Source organism: Strongylocentrotus purpuratus, unplaced genomic scaffold, assembly GCF_000002235.5.
Source record: "Strongylocentrotus purpuratus isolate Spur 01 unplaced genomic scaffold, Spur_5.0 spur5_scaffold_1, whole genome shotgun sequence".
Lineage (NCBI taxonomy): Eukaryota > Metazoa > Echinodermata > Echinoidea > Camarodonta > Strongylocentrotidae > Strongylocentrotus > Strongylocentrotus purpuratus.
In genome coordinates this window covers 33,878,569-33,904,191 of record NW_022145594.1, presented here as the reverse complement: position 1 = coordinate 33,904,191, position 25,623 = coordinate 33,878,569, and the positions used below count along the sequence as shown (strand labels likewise).

General features: G+C 37.6%; 1 protein-coding gene and 2 non-coding genes across 3 annotated transcripts in view; 2 read left to right on the top strand and 1 right to left on the bottom strand.

Moving 5' to 3' along the window:
* Window positions 1-1,534: 1,534 nt before the first annotated feature.
* Window positions 1,535-1,657, top strand: LOC115921530. The gene has a single exon (XR_004062939.1). It is a non-coding gene; the product is annotated as a U6atac minor spliceosomal RNA (small nuclear RNA).
* A 3,625-nt stretch (window positions 1,658-5,282) lies between these two features.
* On the bottom strand, window positions 5,283-5,399 carry LOC115921529. The gene has a single exon (XR_004062938.1). It is a non-coding gene; the product is annotated as a U6atac minor spliceosomal RNA (small nuclear RNA).
* A 14,344-nt stretch (window positions 5,400-19,743) lies between these two features.
* Window positions 19,744-25,623, top strand: part of LOC105440127 (rho guanine nucleotide exchange factor 12-like) — a 28,648-nt gene continuing 22,768 nt past the window's right edge. Inside the window, exon 1 of the mRNA XM_030978710.1 lies at window positions 19,744-19,793. The gene's annotated coding sequence lies outside the window, so the exon portion shown is untranslated. The remainder of the gene's footprint in view (window positions 19,794-25,623) is intronic.

The following is a 25,623-nucleotide window of genomic DNA, read 5'->3' as shown; positions in this document are numbered from 1 at the left end:
CGCCGAATCATTACGTTTTTCCACAAGTCACCTCTTGCAAAAAATTAATTAGTATCCTCCCCCCAGCACCGAGACACTACCGCCACCCCCCCCCCCCTCCCCTCACTCCCATCACCAATATAAAAATGATCATAATAGAGTATGGTGTAAAAACCAGTTTTTAAAATAACATCCTCCCAGCCCCCCGGTACTGAGACAATACTGCCAGCCTACCCCCCCCCCCCCCACCTGCCCTTCACCAATCCAAATTAAAAAAAGGATATATTATGGTATAAATATTAGTTCATCTCACTAATGTATAAAAATACGGTATTCCCCCCCCCCCCCCCCTCTTCCGAACCCTACTGCCACTGCAACCAAGAAACGTCTAGCCACGAACCGCCCGTGATTCATCGGGGGGTGTGATAACCAAGGCTCAGATTTACGACTATGATTAGCAGTGAATGTATTTCGATAACAAATACTTCGAGAATATCATTAGTTAACTACGTACCTGTTTCCACCAAGTTCTCTATAAATGTTTACAGTCTATGCCCTCCTCTCTTATGGTTCCTCACCAGATCGCGCATCATCCTCGTCGTCCTCCAGTATTAATTTGGATGTACAGTTTGTACATTATACCCCATAAACAATACTAATATAATGATATGCATGCAATTATGAATACTTTGCTATCAATGTCGCAATATCAAATACAAATTATTAGTCCTGAATAGCATGTGCATGTTAGTTGTTACGGAGAATTAAAAAAAAATCTGACTCATGAATATGTAATAGCTGGCATGGCCCCGTAGCAGAAATAGTTGAAATCGATAAACTAAGACACTTTATTTTAATTTTTTTTTGTACGCGATTCATTAAACAAATCAGATTTGCTCATTTAAAAACACATGATCTGACTAACAATTGATCTCTTTCTGCAACGGGGCCCAGATCAGATGATGCTGGCAGATGATTGATGATGGTGTTGCAAAACGGTTGATAATGATGATGTTGATACTAACATGATGTTGATACTAACATGATGATGATGTGATCGTAGATCATGCAGTGGCGCAGTATACATTTAGTCAGGTAAGTAAATCATTTCTTCAAAGACAATGTGGATTCAAGCGACATCATTAGAAGGAACATGCATAACAATTCAACCATTTCTGTGCCCTGGTCAGGCGTGCGTCAGGTAGGTGGGCAGTTCTATAGAGCTATATTTATGATACTTTATAGAAGGCGATCTTCCCTCCATTTTTTCAAAAATGAATGCCAATATGACATCGAGAAAAGAAACAGAGGGAGATCGTGTAACAGAAGCGAAAACAATTAAATATCGCTGATGTTACTGGTTTTTATGACAATTAAGCCGACGGCAATAAAGAAAATGAATGCCAATATCATTGGCGCTTGAGAAAAGAAAAAGATAGACATGCAGAGTGCGGTAGAAAGAGAAGCAAAAACAATCAAATATTGCTGCTGTTAATTGGTTTTATAACAACATTGATATTGATCGGTTGTGAATGAAATAAAGCTTTAAGCCGCCGTGTTGTATGAAGGAGAGAAGGTTATCACTATCCTTGATAAGGACGGAATTCACCTTCGGGTGACAACCACAAATGTTAAAGCACTTGTATATTGGCATTCATTTATCTTCATTCATTTCTTTCGTTCCGTCGACTTACTCTTTGTCATAAAAGCATGTAACATCAGCGATATACAGAATAATTGAATTCGCTTCTCTCTTCCCTGCGATCTATCTCTTTTATTTTGTCAAGCGCCTTGTATATTGGCATTCATTTTCTTCTGTTCCTGTACCTATGTATATTCCTATCAATAGCCGTCGGACTATATTACAACACTATAGTAACGCTATTTAAATACATAGCATTCAGCTACATGTATGAAGAGCTACGGTCAAGGCTTAATAGCAAACTTCCTGTCACATACAAAAGAAGCTTACTCTAAATGTGGCCTGCTATTGACACTCAGCGTGGGCAAAGGGCGTTGTCCTAGCTACGAGGCCTAATGTCTATTGTTGAGGGGGATCCCCTTGAACGATAGGTATTACGTAACGATCTAAGCCACTGGCTACAGCGCACAGGGAAGAGTAGCAAGCCGAGAATGAATAGAATAAGTGAATGGCCAACGCTATTTTTGTGTTACGTTTAGCTAGCGATACAGTGCCCCCCCCCCCCCCACATTTTCAAGTACCCCAAAAGTGCCCCCTTTTCCATATAAAAGCGCCCCTTCCCCTTTAATAACTACCCCTTTTTAACTCGGAAAAACGAGAATGAATAGATTAATAGAATAAGTGAATGGCCAACGCTATTTTTGTGTTACGTTTACCTAGCGATACAGTCCCCCCCCCCCACATTTTCAAGTACCCCAAAAGTGCCCCCTTTTTCATATAAAAGCGCCCCTTCCCCTTTAATAACTACCCCTTTTTAACTCGGAAAAACGCACCTTGTATTTTCACAAATGCCCCTTTTTCTATTGACAACTATACCTCCATTTAAAAAAGAGAAACGGCAAGCTGAGAATGAATAGAATAAGTGAATGGCAAACTGTTTTGTTTTACGTTTAGCTAGCGGTACAGTGCCCCCTCCCATTTTTCACATTCCCCCAAAGTGCCCTCTTTCCTATGTTATAGAAGTGACCCTTCCCCTTTTAATAACTACCCCCTTTTTAACTCGGACAAGCGCACCTCATAATTTCACAAATGCCCCTTTTTATAATTACAACCTCAATTTAAAAAAAAAAAGCCCTTCCCTTCTCGTAAATGCCCCTTTTCATCTCTGGTCAATGACCCTTTTAAGGTTCGAGAAGTTACTCCTTTTCACTTCAGATAAGTGCCCCATAAGTGCTTTTTCATCCCTGGTGAGTGCCGCTTTTTGTACTTTTAAGAAGAGCCCAATTTTCCCTTCTTTTATTGCAAAATTTAGCGCAAAACTTCATAAAAACATTATTTCAAAGTTGTATCACATCTAAGTGCCCCCTTTACCTCCGAAAATGCCCCTATCAAAATCTGATCGGTGCCCCTTTTCTTTCAACTAATGCCCATTTCCATTATCGTAAGTGTTTTTTCATCCCTGATGAGTGCCGCTTTTTGTAGTTTTAAGAAGAGCCCAATTTTCACCTCTTTAATTATAAAATTTATCGCAAAACTTCATAAAAAGATTATTTCAAAGTCGTATCACATTTAATATGGGTTATGAACTTCTTAAAATATGGATAAATATGGCTGTTATTTCAGTGAAAATGACGCGCATGCTGTGAGATTTTCAGGAAAGGAATGCATATGAGAAAAGGTGAAAGGACGGGAGAGAGGGTGAGAGGAAGAGATATAAGGAAAGGCGAGGGAGGGGAGATGGGGTATATAGAGAGAGAAAGAAGAGAGAGTAAATGGGGAGGGACAGTGAAAGAAAGAGGGAAGATAGTGAAGAGATAAGGGGTGGGGTAGAGAGAGACTGGAAGAAAAACAAAAGATCGCTACTATATTCAACCCTAAACTTGATTTACTATATATGCTCGCGCTCGCGTGGCCCTAGCTGTCACATTCCACCAGCCTTCAACCACCAAGTCCCCAGAGAAATAAATTTATCTCTTATCTTGCTGACATAATTATATCAGTCAACGACTAGATTCTAATCTCAATCTCTTGCTGAGTGACTTGATGCAGGGACATGATGGACCTACTACAAACCATGCTTGATGACAGAAATTGCATGTTACGCAATGTAAGAAAAACTAGACACCAAGTCCCGAGAACAGTCCAAATCCTTCCCACCCCAAAACTGAACTACCGCTTTTAATGTTAATGGAGAACGAAACGTAATTTTATAAGAACGAAAATGTAGAAAGGGAGTAATACAAATGAGTTATTTCTTAAGAAAATCAATAATGAAAAACAACAACAGATCTTAAAATAATGTCGGAAAGACTAGATAGTAAAGACTTTCAAAGAAAAATTAAACACCAACAAGTCATAGTGAAACATAATGATGTTCGAAATATTACTCTAATGCAGGTCAAGAAAAACAAAAACGATGTCAAACTAAAACGTTGAATGTTTGAAAAATGTTAAATAAGTATTATAAACGACATTGTAAATACCAAAAATAGCAATCAATAACAAAATGATAAATATAAATCAACAACATGCATGTTCCTGTAAAAATAAATTGATGCAACCATTCCTGAAGGCATGTTTTCTGTGCCATGTCCTGGATGCAAAAGATAAAAAAGACACACTACAAATTAAACATATAAAGATATGCCTAAAGACCAATTATGGTCATGCGATTGCATTGTGAAAGAAACGTGGAATCGATCAGAAAAGGTTGACCATCTAGCATATAAGTATTGGTGTATACTGCAAGGTTCTGGAATCATAAAAATGATAAGAAATTTGGCCCAGTCTTCGTAATGTAGTAATGTGAGATAGTTGCCTCCTGTGGCTAGGCCTGGGTTTGGGGCGGGCTATTGTTCGGTGTGCACTCAGGCCTCTCTTGCAATGGCTTGAGTGCACACTGGACAATAACCTTGGCTTTGGTTCGGTTGCAAGAGGTGACAGCTTTCACAATAGAGACTTTTAGATTTGCGTGGACTGATACGTGTGACGTCCATTCAAGGCAGTGCATTAAAAGGACGTCGATCGTAGCAATCCACGTTGTCGTTCGGCAATTCTAAAAGTCCCTATTACTGGAGAGGACATTACTCGAGTTACAAGCACCATACACAGTAAGATGTATATGGGACTAATTGACACATATTTGCAAAGCTTAGATCCTCCTCTTTCATTTGATGCTACTCATATGATGCATATTTCATGCATGGGTGATTAAAAGCAATTTGAAGGTAGGCAATAATATAATAAATCTCTCGGAATGGGTAAAATTATTTCTTGGGGTTCGGTTTCCTTTAATGACCTTAAAAATGTTACGTCTCATTACTAAAAATTGAAAGAAATTGACAAAACCGATCATTAGTTATCCTCTACAAAAAAAGTGGGGAGAAATAAATAAAGAAGAAAGAAAATTCTGACGAAATGAATAGGTGGTCTGTCGTTGACAGACCACCTAATTACAAAAACGCTTAAATACAGCCCCTGCATAGTACCTGGAGAGCTCTACGAACGCTGATGATAATTATGTGTGAGATCATGATTGGCACAAGCCTGTGTCGTGCTCACAGTATGAACAATGTCCAGTCTCATGTTGATTCAACTCAAATAGATTTTCATTTAACCCTAAGTTCCCCCATTATAAGGCGATGGAGAATAGATTCGGTAAAAAAAAACTTGGTTAGATGCCACAAAGTGGCAGTGCTTTAACCATTTGTGGTTGTCACCCGAAGGTGAATCCGTCCTTATCAAGGATAGTGCTAACCTTCTCTCCTTCATACAACACGGCGGCGCTAGGCTTTATTTCATTCACAACCGATCAATATCAATGTTGTTATAAAAGCAATTAACATCAGCAATGTTTGATTGTTTTCGCTTCTCTTTCTACCGCACTCTGCATGTCTATCTTTTTCTTTTCTCAAGCGCCAATGATATTGGCATTCATTTTCTTTATTGCCGTCGGCTTAATTGTCATAAAAACCAGTAACATCAGCGATATTTAATTGTTTTCGCTTCTGTTACACGATCTCCCTCTTTTTCTTTTCTCGATGTCATATTGGCATTCATTTTTGAAAAAATGGAGGGAAGATCGCCTTCTATAAAGTATCATAAATATAGCTCTATAGAACTGCCCACCTACCTGACGCACGCCTGACCAGGGCACAGAAATGGTTGAATTGTTATGCATGTTCCTTCTAATGATGTCGCTTGAATCCACATTGTCTTTGAAGAAATGATTTACTTACCTGACTAAATGTATACTGCGCCACTGCATGATCTACGATCACATCATCATCATGTTAGTATCAACATCATGTTAGTATCAACATCATCATTATCAACCGTTTTGCAACACCATCATCAATCATCTGCCAGCATCATCTGATCTGGGCCCCGTTGCAGAAAGAGATCAATTGTTAGTCAGATCATGTGTTTTTAAATGAGCAAATCTGATTTGTTTAATGAATCGCGTACAAAAAAGATATTGAAATAAAGCGTCTTAGCTTACAATCGATTTCAACTATTTCTGCTACGGAGCCATGCCAACTATTACATATTCATGAGTCAGATTTTGTTTTAATTCTCCGTAACAACTAACATGCACCTGCTATTCAGGACTAATAATTTGTATTTGATATTGCGACATTGATAGCAAAGTATTCATAATTGCATGCATATCATTATATTAGTATTGTTTATGGGGTATAATGTACAAACTGTACATCCAAATTAATACTGGAGGACGACGAGGATGATGCGCGATCTGGTGAGGAACCATAAGAGAGGAGGGCATAGACTGTAAACATTTATAGAGAACTTGGTGGAAACAGGTACGTAGTTAACTAATGATATTCTCGAAGTATTTGTTATCGAAATACATTCACTGCTAATCATAGTCGTAAATCTGAGCCTTGGTTATCCCACCCCCCGAGGAATCACGGGCGGTTCGTGGCTTGACGTTTCTTGGTTGCAGTGGCAGTAGGGTTCGGAAGAGGGGGGGGGGGGGGGGGGGAATACCGTATTTTTATACATTAGTGAGATGAACTAATATTTATACCATAATATATCCTTTTTTTAATTTGGATTGGTGAAGGGCAGGTGGGGGGGGGGGGGGGCTGGCAGTATTGTCTCAGTACCGGGGGGCTGGGAGGATAATGTTATTTTAAAAACTGGTTTTTACACCATACTCTATAATCTATATGATCATTTTTATATTGGTGACGGGAATGTGGGAAGGGGGGGGGGGTGGTGGTTGGGGTGGCGGTAATGTCTCGGTGCTGGGGGGAGGATACTAATTAATTTTTTGCAAGAGGTGACTTGTGGAAAAACGTAATGATTCGGCGGGCGGGGGGATTGGGGTAGCAGTAATGTCTCAGGATAATGATTATTTGCTACAAGGTAGCTTGTGAACAAACTTACGCATAGTGCAAGACAATAAAGCCATGAACATCCTCATATACGTACATATACACATTTTACAGATTAGAGAAATTACAAACGAACAACAAAAATGTGGCTTATAAAGGGCCATAGGTCATTGTGGAATGCCAATATCACAGAACTACACGTGCACTACACTGTGAAGATCACTCCCGGCCCTTGGCTTATGAATATAACTGTCAGATCCTGAATAGGGGCTATGATAGGATTAAGGCGATTAGCAGGTAATCCCTTATAAAGGGATTATGAACAACCCTGTAAATGCATGCTCCTTCTAATGATGTCGCTTGAATCCACATTGTCTGTGAAGAAATGATTCACTTACCTGAATAAATGTATACTGCGTCACTTCATCATCAGCCCATCATCATCATCATCATCATCTGCCATCACTTCATCATCATGTTAGTATAAACATCATTATTTTTAAATGCATATCATTATATTGGTATTGTATATGGGATATAATGTACAAACTGTACATCCAAATGAAGACTAAAGGGTGACAAGTATGATGTGCGATCTGGTGAGGAACCAAAGGAGAAGAGGGCATAGACTGTAAAATTTATACAGAACTTGGTGGAAACAGGTAGGTAATTGATATTGTTCTCGAAGTATTTGTCATGAAAATACATTCACTACTAATGTAGTCGTGAATATTGGCTTGATTGAGGCAGTGAGGGGTCTTAGCCTTGGTTATCACACCCCTTGGAATCACGGGCGGTTCGTGGCTTGACGTTTCTTGGTTGGAGTGGCAGTAGGGTTTGGAAGGGGGGGGGGGGTATTTTATAATCTTGGCGTACATTAGTGAGAGGAACTAATATTTATACCATAATATATACTTCTTTTAATTTGGATTGGTGAAGGGAGGGGGGGGGGGGTAGGCTGGCTCCATAATACTCTATGTATAACGGGATTTTAAATCAGAACAAAAATTCAACAAAGCATGCATACAAAAAGTAGTAGGGCCTACAAACACCAGTCATTTTTCAGAAAATCCGTTGTGAAAAACAAGGAAAGAACTCGAAATAGCATTAAGTATTTTTGAGACTGAATATCATCATAATAATCAAGTGTCAAAGAAACAAGATAAAATGAACACCAGCAAGCTAAATTGAAAACACGAGCGATGCTCGAAATGCGACTGAAAAGCATGCAGGGCAACAAAATGAAAACATGTCAAACTATAACTGCAAAATGCAACACCAACAACAGCGAGGCCGTAGCGCTGACGGTCTACACCGCCATAGATCCCCCGTTAAGCCCACGTCAATTTGCCTATTACGCTCGGCTAGCTTCTCCCCTTCTCTACAGCAGTCGCTATGCGGAAATAGCGTTCCACTAGAAAAATGTGACATAAAAAGACAGATATTGGAGGCATTTCCGCTAATTTAACCAGGTTTTAAGGGATATATCTCGGGAATGAAGCAATTGTAAGTCATGAAAATTGACATATATCATTTGGATGGACATTTCTACATATTTGTGTTTAAAAATAGTGAATTTACAGGAAAATCGCTAAGTTTAAAAGATCGTTCTTCGTGATTGTATTCGACCACGTTGTGAGCGAGTTTCCCACGCTGCTATACACTGCTCTCTAAATATTCTTCGATATTGCCGACTTGTTGTGGCTTCTTGTAAAGAGACGTACGTCTCTGCAAAATTTACCAGACCCTATTTGCTTTCAACTGTAATGTTTGGGACATTCCTGGCGCACTCGAAAAATTCCTTACCCGTTAATGAACTTCCTAACTGGTAGGGGACATTTAACGGCAATTTAACGGCAAGGGGACATTTAACGGCAAGGGGACATTTAACGGCAAGGGGACATTTAACGGCAATTTAACGGCAAGGGGACATTTAACGGCAAGGGACATTTAACGGGAACTTCTGATACCGACCCGTTACAAACGCGTTATTTAAAACGTTAACGTTAACCGCGTTAAATCGTATAGTTTATTTTGACTCATACTGTAGTTATACCGTTTCGGGATAGTTATACTGTTTCGGGTTAGTTATACGATGAAATTGTGTGTGTGGACGCTTACTAACTATACGTCGTAGAACGAAACCATGCCCAAACATGCGTTTTGTTATACGACGTATAACTAATCACGCCTAATCAGGGAATATGTTATGTGTGTACGTAACTAGTATAACTATCCTAACTAGAACGGTATAACTGGGCGGGGCTTAACATGACCTCGAGCGAAAGGAGACCTGATCTCTCATTTCCGCTTCCATTTCATGATCGCAGTAGCAAACTGCGCACCTATACAACATTTCGCTGTAGAGTTTCAGGATTACTTTCTTCTGTGTGTGGACATCCTGGAATTCATACGATGTTTATTTATACGACGTTTCTTGTGTGTGGACAACCCTGAAATTTATACAATGATTCTTTATACGACGCTTCGTCATAGAGTTTCGGGATAAATTGTTTTGTGTGTGGACTCGCTGGGTACTGTACCATAGTTTGTAATTGTAGCAAGATTGGTATTAAAACAGCAATCGTCCTTCAAAGAGTGAATGAGGAATTAGGTTGTAATAATATGAGGAAACGGGTAGCTTACATGACAGTAACAGTGTCATTGCATGTTCAGACTTCAGAAACTTATATGATTGTTGTTTTAATAAAGAATCATTGTATAGCAAAAGGAACATACAGATTCGAAACTGTTTTGGGGAAGTCAGCTGACACCACATATTTAGTATCAGGTAGTGCCATAGACAGCAATATTGGTTGCATTATCACGCGCACACAATAAGCCCCGTCCAGTTATATGATTTTCGTACAAAATATGATGTTCAGACTACAAGGGGATGCTGATTCTGTAAGAGTTTGTGTTGGTGCCGCCGCTCAAATATGCATTTCGCTATACAACATTTTGGTATACAATGTTCTGATTATGAAAACTTAACTTACTTGAAATAATTATGATAATTATGGGTTCTTATTCTTTGTGCCTGTCAGACTGGAAAAATACTGCATGGAGAGAGAAGTTGGGAACAAGTTTGGAAATAATATACACTGTACTGTACATGTATGCACTACCAAAATATGATTTGAAAAGTATCAACATTGTGCAGGGTTCAGACAATATATTTTTGTGATAGTTTGTATAATTAGTCTTTAAACTTTTCTTTTTAGAAACATTGTTAACTCTTGACGGCGCGTACACTGTATCTCACTCTTCTCTGTTTCCTTCACTCCATTACAGCGCATTGGGATATCCGCTGTTTGGTATGTGTATTATTATTATCATTATTCCTGTTGTTAGTAATAGTAGTGTTAAATTACCAGAACTTGTCTAAAAATATGGACATTTTGAATGTCATTTGTCTGTTTGATGAAGCACTCGAAATAGAAATGGTAAAGGCTACTCCCAAAGTTAGAGATCTATTCTCTATTGCTGTTCAAATACCTCAAGTACATTGTAGTTGCCTTCTTTACGACAATCACGTCGTTAAAAATTTGAAGAAAGAAAAGAGAAAAGCCACAATCCAAGAAAAAAAAATTCTTTTAGGGTTGGGTCAGTGAGTATTTTATACAATATCGTCCTGTGCAAACAGTTACAATATATTTTATTGCTGCACTTTTAAATTTAAGTAGCTTATTGTCACCAATTGAAAAGCCTATTATTGAAGCTATCAGCAGACTGCTCTTTCCACGACTCCGTGCTTGGAGCATTTTCATGACTAAATTGGATTTATAGAGTGGGTGGCTAGAGGGCAAAGGTGGTAGCAGCGAAGAGGCGGCATGTTGTCGTTCGTTTGCGTCTGGAATATGTCAAAGGGTGGTGGTGGTAAATTGATTGAAAATATTCTTAATTGAAATGTGTGAGGAGACTGAACTACAGGTGAGTGTGCTCCACATTTGTAAGAAAGAGAGCGAGTGAGTGACAGAAATGGAATAATATGCGATTGATAGAGAAAGAACAAAGTGCCGAGATATTATTTGGTACATGTTGACTTCATTGGTTGGATGCAAAGTAGTCAAAATATTCAACCTTTTCTAGCACGTGAACAAAATGATTTCTCAGTGCAGTTAATGATGATGTCTTTCAGAAGACTCAAATGTCTTTAAAAATAAAAACAAAACAAAACAATTGATACAAACACACATACCGGTACACACAACAAAAGACAAAGAAACAAACTGGAGAGAAGTAATAAAGTTGTGTTTAAGAACAGAATTTACTCTCTGATTTTGTAGTCAGTAATACACAACATAATTAAAATATACATGTACAGTATGTCTCTAAGGCTGCGTTCATGCTTAAATTTTGAAGGCAGAATGAGCGATCTGAAACGCTCATCGTAAACGCTCATCGTGATCGCAGTTCCACGATGTAGTGTTCATGCTTACTTCTCTGGCTCCCCAGGCAATTCTCCGTGTGTGGCCTTAATTGGTCTTCCAGCTGGATTCGCAAACCTTCACTGTGCATGCTACGTAGACCCACTAGAGGTCAGTGCGTTGACCCCATTTAAACGCGTTTACAAATTGTAAACGCATCTTTTTGTGAGTTTACGATCGGTGATCGTGATCGCCGTTTTTCGGTGATTCTACAAAAGTGAGCTAAGACGCAACCGTGTTTTAAACTAAACGCATAACAGATGCCTTATTCTGGCCGTCAAAATCAAGCATGAACGCGCCCTTAGATTACCTTTGGGCCAAATTTTACAAACATGATACATGTACTGTACAATGTACAAGCTGGAATGTTGCGTTAATTTTCACAATTGGCTGCTGACAAAATCTGCCAAGTGAAACCCCTGGCTACTTCACATGAAGATGGAGTGTTCATGAATTGAATAAATTTGCTCCGTCTTTCATCACATTGCCATCAAGTACACTGGAAGCTGTTAGTAGGATGCGATCGCAAGCTTGCTGTTCAGCGTTGAACTTAATAAAGAGAAGTTGAGTTCTGGGAAGAGGTGAAAAATAAATTGTGAGCTTTGTCATTGTTATTATGCAAGTGTGGAAGAACATCAGATACAAAATGTTTCCTGAAAAGGATGGCTCTTCAAATTCCTTCATATTCTTGATATGGCATGTAACAGCCACATGTTTGTGTAGTCCCATATACATCTTTCTGTGTACAGTGCTTATAACTTGAGTAAGACGGGGCCAATTTCTTATCATTTTGATGATTCCAGAACATTGCAGTACACACCAATACTTATACATGTATGCTAGATGATCAACCTTTTCTGATCGATTCCACAACGTTTCTTTCACAATGCAATCGCATGACCAGAACTGGCCTATCTTTAAAAGAGAAGGTTGAGTTCTGGGAAACGTGAAAAATAGTTGGCCTTTTCATTTTTTCATTCTTTTTAAGAAATTCTACCACTACCCAAAAAGAGTTTACTCTGCCTCCCTCCAGAAATGACTTGTTTCTCGTACAATGCAAAGTTCAGGGCCTTTCTGATCCATTGTTTGTAGTACTGTTCAGGGGCAGTGTAGATTTCTAGGAAATGGCCTCAAAGTAATGGTCTGTGTGTAGTTTTGGGCAGGTCCAAGCTATTGTCCCCTCTGGGGGTCAAATTTCATCTTTATATATATTTAACAAACTATACATCATTTTAAAGCTGAAACTATGAATTTTATGAATCTGATAAAAAAATTAAAAAAATTATCAAAATACAAAGAATGCCAAGGTCACGAACTTTGATTTGTGTTAATTAGCGTGACGTACGGGACATAACATTTTTATTTTTGTATCTCATTTGAATTATTTTTTCAAAATTAAATATTTTAGGACATGTAGACCGTCATACTAGAAAATAGGAAAAAAATATAAAAACTTTCAAAATTAATTAATTATGCAAATGAGGTAGGTTCCTAAGTGTGATGTCCCGTACGTCACAATTTGACATTAATTTGTTTAATTTTAATTATGAAAATAATTTTTTTTTTTAAAGATATTCTAGGAAGTTCTAATTTAAATGAATACCTAACAAAAAATAGGTTTAACAAAAATTACGAAAATTCTGTGTTGATTACATAATCAAATTAAGAAATGTGACGTACGGGACAAGTGTGTGACGTACGGGACAACCCCATATAAAACCAATGCGAGATGTGAAAAAAGGAAATGATCAAAAGGAGAATATATATGTGTTAGGAAACTTGATGTATACAGGGATATATGAACATTCCAACTGGGTCCCTTCTAGGAATTTACTCGTACTGTTGTTGTTATTGTTTTAGTCTTAAAGGCATGTGTCATTCAATGATGAATATTTATTGATGTAGTTAGTCTTCAAGCCAGACCCCTGGTATTATCAACTTTGGTATTTTGCCAGTTGATGTCCCCAACATTGGCAGGATGCTAAATATGTAAATCATAATAGTACAAGTCATGTACATGTTATGGAGCCAGCTCAGGAATTTTGATCTCCTAAAAACTAAATCATAACTTTTAAGGAAGGATAGCCTCTCTCACTCTCACCCACTTAGGATTTTCATCACTTTTACACCCATGCATTTTTGTTGAATTACGCTTTAATCTTTTGAATTGTGGAAAAGGTCACACGAACCTTTAGGGTTTTAATTTATTATATCTGGTGGTGTTAATAAGATGTCTTTAATCAATACAAAATACATTCAAGATTTATATTTTTGTATCCATCTTTCACAAACATGTACATTAATGTACCGGTACATTAAAATTCTTGAATATATGACAGCAACATATGTACATGTACATGTTCTAATCTGTGATAAAAAGAAAAGAATAAGACAATATGTTCAGCGTTATCTTTGAATTCCTTCAAAATTCTATGATATTACTATCAAGTAATTCAAACAAGCTATGAAGAAAAGATTTCATATTTGTAATGTACTGTATCTTTGTTCACAAAATATGATGTGCCGAGTGTGCCCCTGTGTTTCAAACAAGTTTTGATAAAAGTTTTCAAGTTCAAGTTCATCTTCTTCATTAATTATTATTTTAAAACATTTACATGTACATGTACATGTAGCACTGTTGAATGGAATGGATGAAAGAAATGAGAAAAGAAGCATGACTGCACATGATAGATGGGTAAATGGAATAAAAATGGTAATATAGTGTGTGTGTATGAATGTAATTTAATTTGTTTTCTTTATTAAAGTAATATTTGTACTGATTTACCTCATAAATTAACACAGAGGATATTGATTGATAGTCAGAGGATCTAATTGGGTTCTGAAACACTCTAATTGTCACTGATTTAAGTTAAAATTGTTCATATTTAACAGATTTTGATGAAAATTCTTCATTTCAATGCATTTTCCCATAGGGAAAAGTTGTCCCGTACGTCACGTGTCCCGTACGTCACATACACACATTTATGTTTTGGTATATTACATAACAACGGAAGGTCAGAAAAATATGGTTATAGTTGTGATTAATGCTTGATTCCATAATGAATTAAGATATCATTACCATAAATCTCATAACTTAATAAATTCAGAGAATTTTTACGACAAACTTATTTTTGAAAAAGTCAGAAATTCTCTGGTCCCGTACGTCACGCAGCACATTAATTACATTAAAAACTAATTTATGAATTGGTCAGAACTAAAACTTTCCACAAATGAACTAGCCCATAATAGCCACAGACTCATACCAAAAGATAGCCATATAAATAATTTCATCCATTGTTATTTTTTGTTCAAAGTCTCTGAATGTCCCGTACGTCACAATCCAAATAGCTTGGACCTGCCCTTTTGCAGATGCTTGTGCCTTGTGGAATCCATTATCGTATGATGCCTGTTTAATAATATACACAATGAACACGTGTGTGTGTGTGGGGGGGAGGGGAAGGGGGGGGGGGTTTAAATTTAATGCAACAAGACTTCTTAGTTTGAATTATACTCCTAGTCGTCCTTCAATAGGCTATTTTCGTAATGTAACAAGTAACAACATTTAATTCATACATCTTTAAAAGGTGGCTTGGTACAAATTATTTCATCCACCGGTATTACAATTATTGTATCTCAACAGACAAAATGGGAATTGCAGTTTTTGTTGCTAGGTAGGACAAACATTATGGCTTGCCCTCCCCAACAACACATTATATAGATGCATTTTGCATTCTGACCATTGAAATACAATTATTCTTAACGTGTGAATTAAATAATTTGTATTGAGGCACTTCACAAAGATGTACACATTCAATTTGGTACATTATAAATACAAAAAATTGCCTATTGCAGCCGTGTCTGCCTTATTAAACATGCTCTTTCTTGATAGAGGATCTTTTTCAGTTTATTCTGATGTCCATGCTGCAGGGACATTGCGGTAATTTGTGAGACAAAATAGTGCACTAGTTTGGTAGAGTAATTATACCACCAGGCAACGGATGTTATCCTCAAAGTGGCTGTGACACTGCTTTGATAATGCGATGGGTGGGTTGAGGTCCTCGGTAATCTGTAGGTGTGTCCTCATCGGCTCAAGATCGCCAAATAGCCTGCTATTTCTGATTTGGGAAATAACCCAGAAGTTACAAATCACGTCTTCATCAGCTTGAGACTTGAACTAGAAACTCGAGCTCGAGACATTAGCTCGAGATATTTTGCTCAGCATTCCTACGAGTCTTCAGGCTGGTGAAGACGCACCGGACAAATAGCGGGATATTTTGCAAACTAGCCCAAGATATCTTGGGTGATTATCTCGACCAAATACCCCGCTAATTGCAGCTTCGGGCTGATGAAGGCGCAAATTAACTGGATAATTTGCGATCGGGATAGTTCAAATAGCAGGAAATTTGGCAATCTCGAGCTGATGGAGACATGCCTTGTTTCTACCAGAGCCTTGACTTTCTACAGGTCTTTACAGGTAATTAAGGTGGGATGGAGAGTGCAGGATGAATGTCACGCACCAAATACTGTTTTGTTTATTGCCGCAGCCCTTTTAATAATGAAGTGCGTTTACATTTTGATGAATTTATTGGGGTTGACAGCTGAAAATCAATGTTCATTCCGATCATGATTCCAATCACTGTATTAATCTTGTCTGCAAGCACAGACTCTAATTTGATACTTAACTACAATTCCTAAAGCATTGAGCAGAGCCTACATCTAGCAGTTTTCGGCTGTGTCAAACATAGAGACTATTTTAGTCTCATAGAGCAGAGACTGTTATGCAAAACATAAAGATGCATCAAGATGACCTGTCTATAAAGACCACTCTTCTTGTCTCCCCTGGGTGGTCTTTAGAGACAGGTTTCACTTTATTTAGAAGAAACAAGCTTTACAACTCCTGGCAAAATGTTGATTTTTATTTATTGATATATATATTTTTTCTTCTGTTTTAGTGGGTACTTAAGAAAATCTGTAGGTTTTGATTGGATTGGTCTTCATCTTGTCCTGACAGTAAAAGCAGGAGGGTAATGACACATTCATGCATATATGGTTTAGGGTGTACCAATCACCAAGTTTTGCTCTTGATGTAAAGAGGTTCCATGTGGCTATGTACATGTATACTTTACTCAAAATATGAGCTTAAAATTCTACTTTAAAACTTTACAGTAAAATGTATGGTTGAGTAGTAGTTAAGGCACCCATAAGCACTTGCATCATAGGATAGGATGCGCAGGGGTTCTCGCATGTATTTTTATCCTTTTTTTTGTCATTGATTTTGTACATTCTACTAGCCACATGTATACACAAATAATTATTTTTTCAGATGATTTGTACACTTTAAACGGATGTACTCATGGATAACCCTTTCATACCCCTCATCAAATTGATTCAAGTTTGATGGACCTGTTGGAAGCTTGTATTTCCTCTAGAGTGGTTCGCGTTCAACGAGAGCATGATCTCACCCTAATGCTGAACAGCGCTGCTAATGAACTTATAAACATCTGGAGATTAGATCCCAATCGGCCCTTTCCTCAATTGGAGCAAATAGTGACCGACATGGACTTGATGACTTCAGTCATCTGCTCCTCTCGTAAACTGCCAACGTTTCTGCCCCATTCCAGCAGACGTTTGTTCTCAAGCAGACCTTCAAACCATCTTGCAGTTAAATCATAAAATTTTACTCCATCTCGTACTGTACAAGAAAAATATATAATATTTGTTGGATTGTGACCCACTAGACCAAAAACTTAAATGAATCGCCAATGGTAGCCATGTTTGTGGCAAGAATCTTCGGCAAGTATTGCAAAAATACAGTGTTTTGATTTGACAATGTATGTGGTAGTGTCAAAACTTGAATCCGGGCTCTGTTTCAATGAACTAGTTGTCGATAACAAGATACAATAACTGTATAGCTACTGAAGTCTTGGTAATTGATTGGCTGGGATCAAATTTGTCATAGAAATCTAGCATTTGTTATTGATAATTAGTTTTTATGAAACAGGGCCCTAGACCACTTGTATAATTTATGAGGCACCGTTACATTGTTCATCCTTCATTCATCCATCCACCCATTCAGCCATCTATGTTTCTATCTATCCATTCATTCATTCATTCATTTGATTAATTAATTGAATAATTAATTCATTCATGTAGCCACTAATCCCTCTATCCATTCAATCATCCAATCATCCAATTAACATATACATGTACAATGTAGATGATACATTCATTGAGTATCCGTACGTAATATAAAAAAAAGAGACAATTCTGTGTCTGGCAGTGAGATCACGCTATGCATGGAACCCGTCCTAGATTGTTTGGATTGAAGGATTTGTATCTCCTATGCATATTGATGATATCCATTCAGGGTGTTGTCTCGAGTAGGGGGTTGTAGAGTAGATTTCCAGCTTTAAGGCTTGCTCGTGAACACATACTGTAGATGATGCAGGAAACCATGGTCGTTTTTTTGTAACATGTACAGTACATACATGTAGACCTGTTTGTTAATTTTATGCATGTTTCTGGAACAATTTTTGTTCTTGACGAACCCGATGGAATGACCCATAAGTGGAAAGCTTGTCATATTTTGTTTATAATGTGACTTTCCCTCGTAATACTTGCAGGCATCTTCATGTAGAACTCACTAGTAAGAACTACATGTACATCTACACTGTACATAATTGTTAACATCTGTGAATACAGTAGTTGCATGCTAAAGTTGGATTCTATCAATTTATTTGGATTATGTTATTCATTGGAACAGATCAGTTTGATTTAAGTTGTTGACACAACAAGATTATCTAATTGACCTTTTGGATTGTCCAGGATAATAATGACCTAAATCTATGAAAATAGCGTTTTTTGTTTGTTTTTGAAGGGTAATTGAGGAGGAAATGTCCATGCTCCTATAATATATATACAAGTCATAATGCAATTTATTGATGAAACAAACAAAAAACAATATGTCTTTCTCAGTAGATGCATATGTATATGTATATTATTCAGGGCCCCATGGAAGACCACTACTTATTGGTGAATGAGCTACTCCAACAAAAGATTAGAAATAAATAAATAAATAAATAAATGAATAAATAAATTACATGTATTGAAATGCACTTTCCCAGCCGCTCATGACAGAACTTGAGATTTTCACACAGTACTTGCACATTTATACATGTACAATGTGGGGTTTGTTTGGGAGTGCTGTGTATATACCAGCCTGGCATATGTAACGCAGTACAAATGGGCCACACCTGGCTAAGCTGCATTCCTATGCTGACATGTACACAAACACCAGAACCAGCTGACTAGGTCTAGCTAGTCTCAATCACAGACTCAAGAAATTAAAAAAAATCTAAAAAAACATGTTACGTACATACAGCGACACTGTTAATGCTAAATACAGAATAAAAAAATGTAAAGTGTATTTGATGACTAGAACACTTAGAAGTAATAGAGCATGAATGGATGTTCATGTACACTGTACTGGTAGGTGTGTTCTTTAGGGAGAATATTTTGTTTTGCCTGGATTGAGACTAATAGTGGAGTGTGTCCTTACAGAGGTCATGACATAAGAAGATGAACTTGTTATTGTCTGCTAGTCTGGTATTGAGAGAACTTTACGAGTAGTTAATAAATTTCACATTGTAACTGCATATGACCGTTCAATGTTCCAAATTTATAAAACTATTAAAAAATATACAAAACTAATTAACGGTGTAACCGGAAGCCGATTGCTGGCCGATCAGGTAAAATTCTGATGATGAATTCTGATCGCAGATAAATGAAAAATGAGCGGAATTTTTGTTTTGAATTGCAAGTGGGTGGGGCTTATGATGAATGCGCACTGATGATTGGCCAGCTGTCATTTTAAGTGACCTGCTCAAAATTTGTTTCTTTATATAACGTTTCTTGATACACTGTACAGTGTTTTCTAGTCTGTATGCTCCTTTCGCAATGCGATGATTCTTTGTACAAGTTTTGTATAAATTTCCTTTATAAATCTGAGCAGGCTCTAAATGCCACAAGTATGACTGAGTAGCATTTTGAAATAATAAATACTCATAAAGCGCGCTTATAGTTTTATAAATAAGGGTAGTCATACTATCAAGCTTTGCTTACTTTGTCAACCCTCCTGTTTGATGTTTTCTCGATTAGTTACAGCTTTATTCTACATATATTCTTTTGTCATGTGTACAGTTGAAATGTTTGTTTGTTATATATTTGTAAAAATGCAAAAGAAAACAAAAATCAAACAGAAATAAATAAATCAAATCAAATCAAATGATTCAAATCTATTGACTAATTTAAAATATTTTTTTCTTCTCTTTTCATAGGTCCAGGCAGACTGGATTCAGAACTACTGCTCAGAGTTTTCTTTTGGTAAGTTTACATTTCAAATTGAGTCCTTCATTTTATCCATTCTACCTGTACATGTATATAAATTGTTTTTCTAGGTGAGTGGTACAAGTAACATAAACTCTTTTCCTTAGTTCTGTATGAATATTACCGTTCCTTTTTTGTGTGCAAAATCTTCCGACATGATGACTGTTTGAACTTTCAAAGCAACACCCAGTATTTTATGGTTATGCAAATCAGAGTTTTATTAGTATTTTGTGGCAACTACAGCACAAACACTGGATTACTGGTATTACTGTATACTTTTTGTGATAGTGGCAAATCCCAATAAATATGCAGAAATCGTGCAGTAATGAGAAATCCAGATACTGATCTTCTGTCTAAATATAGCATACATGTACATATATGTAAATCTACATGTAACACTAGGCCTGCCCTCATCAGACCGAAGTTACAAAATAACCTGCTATTTTAACCAGCCCGATTTTAAATTAGCCAGCTAATTTGCATCTTCATCAGCCCGCAGTTGCAAGTAGCTGTTTCTTCTTTCCCAAATAGTGGGCTAAATTGCGCCCGTCACAGTTAATTTGTGATACGCGTATCGGTCTGGTGACTACCAATTTCAGGCTTCAAGAAAATATCCGAGTCTGAAAATAGGAGGTTTTTTTGCAACTTTGGTTTGAAGAAGACGGGCCTACTGAGACGGCATTATTAAAACCATTTTTTTTTTTTGCATCAACGACACTGTTTAACCATGAGTCAAAAGTTTTCTTTCCTGTTTTAAACTGTTTGTACACTTCCATGTTGTACATCCATGCCTTCATTAAAGATGAAGTTGAGTTCTGGTCATGCGATTGCATTGTGAAAGAAACGGTGTGGAATCGACCAGAAAATGTTGATCATCTAGCATATAAGAATTTGTGTGTATTGCAAGGTTCTGAAATCATCAAAATGATAAGAAATTTGGCCAAGTCTTGGTAAAGTTACAAACACTGTACACAGAAAGATGTAAATGGGACTACACGAACACGTGGCGTAAAAGTCCTACCCCCGAGTTTTACGATGTTACATGACATACATGTATTTAGAATATGAAGGCATTTGAAGGGCCATGCTTTTCAGGGAACATGTTTTATCTGATGTTCTTCCACACTTGCATACATGTAATAACAATGATAACACTCACAAATTATTTTTCACCTCTTCCCAGAGCTCAACCTTCTCTTTAAATGATTATTACGTAACATGAATTGGTATTTTGAAATAGAAAATGCAGTATTTTGGAGAGATTCGAGGTGATGTGTTGGAGGAGAAAGGAAGGGGACGAGGAGCTGAGTGGTAGAGAAGAGAAAGGAAGACAAAAGAGTTGAAAGCATTGAAAGAGATAGACAGAATAAAGAAATAGACAACAAGATTGGTTCAGGTAGGAATATAGAAGAGAGAGAGTTAGAGAGAGAGAGAAAGAGAGAGAGAGAGAGAGAGAGAGAAGGAGAGAGAGAAGGAGAGAGAGAAACAAACAACGGGGTTAAATATCGTATGTGGAAAGATAATATTAGGCTAAGAATCGGTGTGTTTTCAGTACATGCTGTTTCTGTTTAATTTTTGAGTCAATTTTAGAAGGTTGACTGTGTTATCTTGTCAATGGCCAAACCACTTGAACTCTGAACTCACTCAATATTAGAGAAATGCAGACACTGTAACCTTTCTAGTCTGACTATTCAGACTCTGCATTTGAATTCAAAATCATGATGCAGTTCTTGCTTGGCCACATCGACATAATACTTGTTTGAATCTAAAACCAAACCGGAAGCAGGCCAAAATAATGACGTTATAGAATCATGATTGAGATCTCCTTTGCGTTCAAGCGATTTTTAGTGACCTTTATTCTGCAGAATCACAATACAAAACACGACAAACAAAATCGCTTGAAATCGCTTGAACGCAACCGTTTAAACTATAAAATGTCTTGGAAAAAACATGTTTCTAGGGTGAAAAAGTGTCGCTTGAACGCACACTAAATCGGCTTACATGTACATTTTAAGTGTAGAGGCCTGGGGCATGTTTCACGAAACAGTCAGAAGTACAAGTTCACCAACATCCCATTGAAACCTGCGTAACTTGCATTTCAATGGGTGATCTTGTACTTACGACCATTTCATGAAACGATGCCCTGGATTACGGGTGTCTCAAATGGAGGCTGTTCGTTTGTTTGCTTTAGATTGGTGGTGTCATAATGGATGTGATAAGTGTTTGCTAAATGGACTATGCCTCGGACCAGCCATGGGTCTATTACATCTGGAGTCCACTTGACCATTACCTAGTACATATCGTCCCTATTTTCACGAAGTGACGGTAGTGAGGAAAATCGTAATGCAAAGTGAATGCGATTTTTATTCACTACCGTCACTTCGTGAAAATAGGGACGATATCTGCCATGTACACACTTTAACCTGTAGGCCCCTACATGACCGCTTAAAGGAAATAAAAGAGGTCTATACATGATTGCAGGCAGGTGGTCTTTATAAACAGGTCATTTTTAGTACAAGTTCAAATACTAAATGCAGTGTAACCTGCTGGGTATTTTTCCTGGGGGTAATTGTCCTCGGGTGTGGGGTGGGGGGGGGGGGGGGGGTCATTTTCCAGGGGGTAATTGTCCTGATACTTGGATACTAGTTCTGAAGTTGATTGAAACACATCAATTCACCACATATCTCTCTTCTCTGCAATTCCAGTGTATACAGTTAACAAAAACATTTTTACTGAGTTTTTTTTTGTTTTAAGTATGTGAAAAATCAATTTCCCCCAATTTATGTTTCATAAATACAGAGGCTCAAAGCAACTTCACTACTGTAATCCACTATGAAAGTAATTAATGTGATTTCACTTCTTTATTCATTTCAGCGTTCTGATTTCCTGTGACCCCAAGTAATTGATAGTTTAGTAACTTGGGTATTTCTGTTGGGTATTTCCCAGTGTCATATGCACATGAAGTCATGAACCTGTGTGTAGTGGTGTAAATATATAAATATATGTAGGAAATGACTTTTACTTTCTTGGTAGAATCCTTAGTTTCATTTTCTCTTCAGCTGCCAATATCACTTGTAAAATAGTGAAACTACAAAATACAAATCATAAGATTAGATGGATGTAATATACAAGTACCGTCTCACTGCCATGTGAGCTTGCATGGTAAGGGATGAGATGTAGATGGCAATGTCGGGGGTTCAAGCCTGAGGCCCAGCAATATTGTCCTTTGGCTAGACGTCTGCATATCAGAGTGCCTAAACTGTGAGACTATACAGACTGCACAGTCTACTGCGCACCGTAGTGTCTGTACTTGACACGGCGAGAGACTGGTAACGAGACGTAGGCCTGGCCCCAGACCTTACCGGTGTCAAATGAGAGTCTGTGTAGTATTTAAATGAGGGAAAACCCCCTTCCCTTTGCAGGATGTACGAAGAACATGGGAAAACTGTTTTGGTCCTTCTATACCTTAATATACCCTGAAAGACATTGTGGCTTTCTGATTGCTGGGAAATGGTCTTTGAACTTTGAAGTGCTTTGATTTGATTTCCCATTGAGTACTTATTGGGTATGAAAGACATCCTTACCAACAAACTTTCTCACTTCCTGTAACTGTTTTCACACAATGATGGCCTGTTCAGAATAAAGGGAATTTATACAGAACCGGTTCAAAGAAAGATAGTTGAAAGAATTTAAGAAAAATGGAATGGGGCGAACAGACTAGAAAACAACATTGTATAAAGGAGACGTGATGACTCAATGGTAGCGCATTGGTACAGCATTGGTAGAGCAGTGGTCTCGTAACCCAGAGGTCCCGTGTTCAAAACCAAGTCGATGTGCTAGTGCCCTTTGATAAGGCATCAATCCTCATTACCAAGTCCCTCAGAGAGGACTGATTGCCACCAGTCCCCTGGTTGCTTAGTTACAAGCATACACATGCTCTCTTTAGCAGTCGGGTAAAAGAAACCATCAAACCATTTTAAAAAGAAATTAGTTTTGAAGAGGTTAGTTGACATATACACTGTATGAGCTGGCCAATCATCAGGGCCCCATTTCACAAAACTTGTCATCAGTGACAAATGACGCTATTTGTTATAAGCTAGTGAAATCCTTGCTTTTGATTATTCACTGATTTTTGTCATTTATCATTGAAAAAAGGATTTGTGAAACGGGGCCATGGTGTTCATGATAAGTCCAGCCCATTTTTGTATGATACGATGTTCAGACTAGAACAGGGACTAATCTTTTCACGCCCCCCCCCCCCACTCAGTGTTATTTGTGGTACGCATATGCTTGTTCCCTCCTTTTGAAAACACCCCCTAAATCCGGTGTGTAAAGTCAATAGGGACCAAAATTTTTGTATGTTACGAGCCAGACTTTGCTGCTTGAAAAGTACCTCTTTACCGGACATTTTGGGAACATGAATGCGGTCCCTCCGTTCCCGGAGTGGGGGGGGGGGGGGATCTTTCATCTTTATCAAGTTATCATTAGAAATGATGCTCAAACATTCGTTTCGCTAGATGATATTTCTTAAATACACCATTAAGACGAGAAAAATCTAGTCAGAGTATAGCTATACAACTTCATATAGCTGTACAGTGAATTTGGGTATTCTGTATGAGAAAAAGATGACCCTCCTTTGGCCATGGTATGTAGAATACCGGTACAGGAAGGATTAGGCACTTATGACACTGTTCGACTTCCACATCTGTTATTTTAAAACTATTTGACCCTGTTCTAGACATTTTTTTCCTAATTTCAACGAACGATGCAGACAATCCTATTATGAAAAGAATTCACATGACTTTACAACCATATGAGACGGTTTTACACTTTGTAGTTTGTACATACTTTGTACACACTTGGTCCACACTTGGTCCACACTTGTACACACTTTGTATGGGGATAATTTTTTTGTTGTTGTTCCCATTTTGGGGGTTTGTCTGTGTCAGTGGTAAAAATACATTTGTCTGTGTATAGTAGCTCTTTGAGGATTTCGTGTCTGCATAAGTGTGGTTTACCCACAATGATATTTAAGTATTTTATTATTATTTTTTATTTTTAACGCTTATCGGAGCTAAATCACTCACTGCTCCCATCTATTTTTTGTTCTCCGGTCTGTGTGTATGGCTCCTGTACATTAGACCTACCTTGCAAAGCATGTGTAGACTTTCCGCTCCGATGGCCGTCACTCATGAAATCATTTTCTGCTTAGTTGATTGGAAGATGCGTGTATCAGCTGGATGACTGGGTACTGGTTTACTACATTAACCGTCAAACACATATGGGTTTATGATGTCTTTTAAATTATCTTTTCTGCTATAAAGCAGAAGAGCTTTGATAGACATTCTCAGACAAACAACTTGTGCTACATTTTGCTTTTAAAGATTCAAAGCTTACTGCTGGTCATGTGATTTCATTGTGAACGAAATTGAAAGCAATAGGGAAAGCAATAGAATTAATGTACTGTACAATTTTATACTGAGAGGTTTTGGAATGATTCAAATCAGTTGATTTAATCTTGGTTATAATCACGTGCACTGCACACAGAAATGAGTATGTGGGACTACACAAACATGTGGCATGAATGTTTGGTCCAAACTATTCAGCTTTTTCTTGTCACAATTTAAATATGAAAGCAATTGAAGAATAATCTTGTTTTTTTTAAGGCACCCTGTATGTTAGTCTTTCAATGATTCTTTCTTTCAATGAGAAATCACAAAGGATTTGATAGCCAATGTGTGTCCTTCTCTTTAAATACACACACCTTCAAATCAGGATATTATGTTGGCATTGATTATTTTCTGGCCCGTAATGTAATCACTCGATG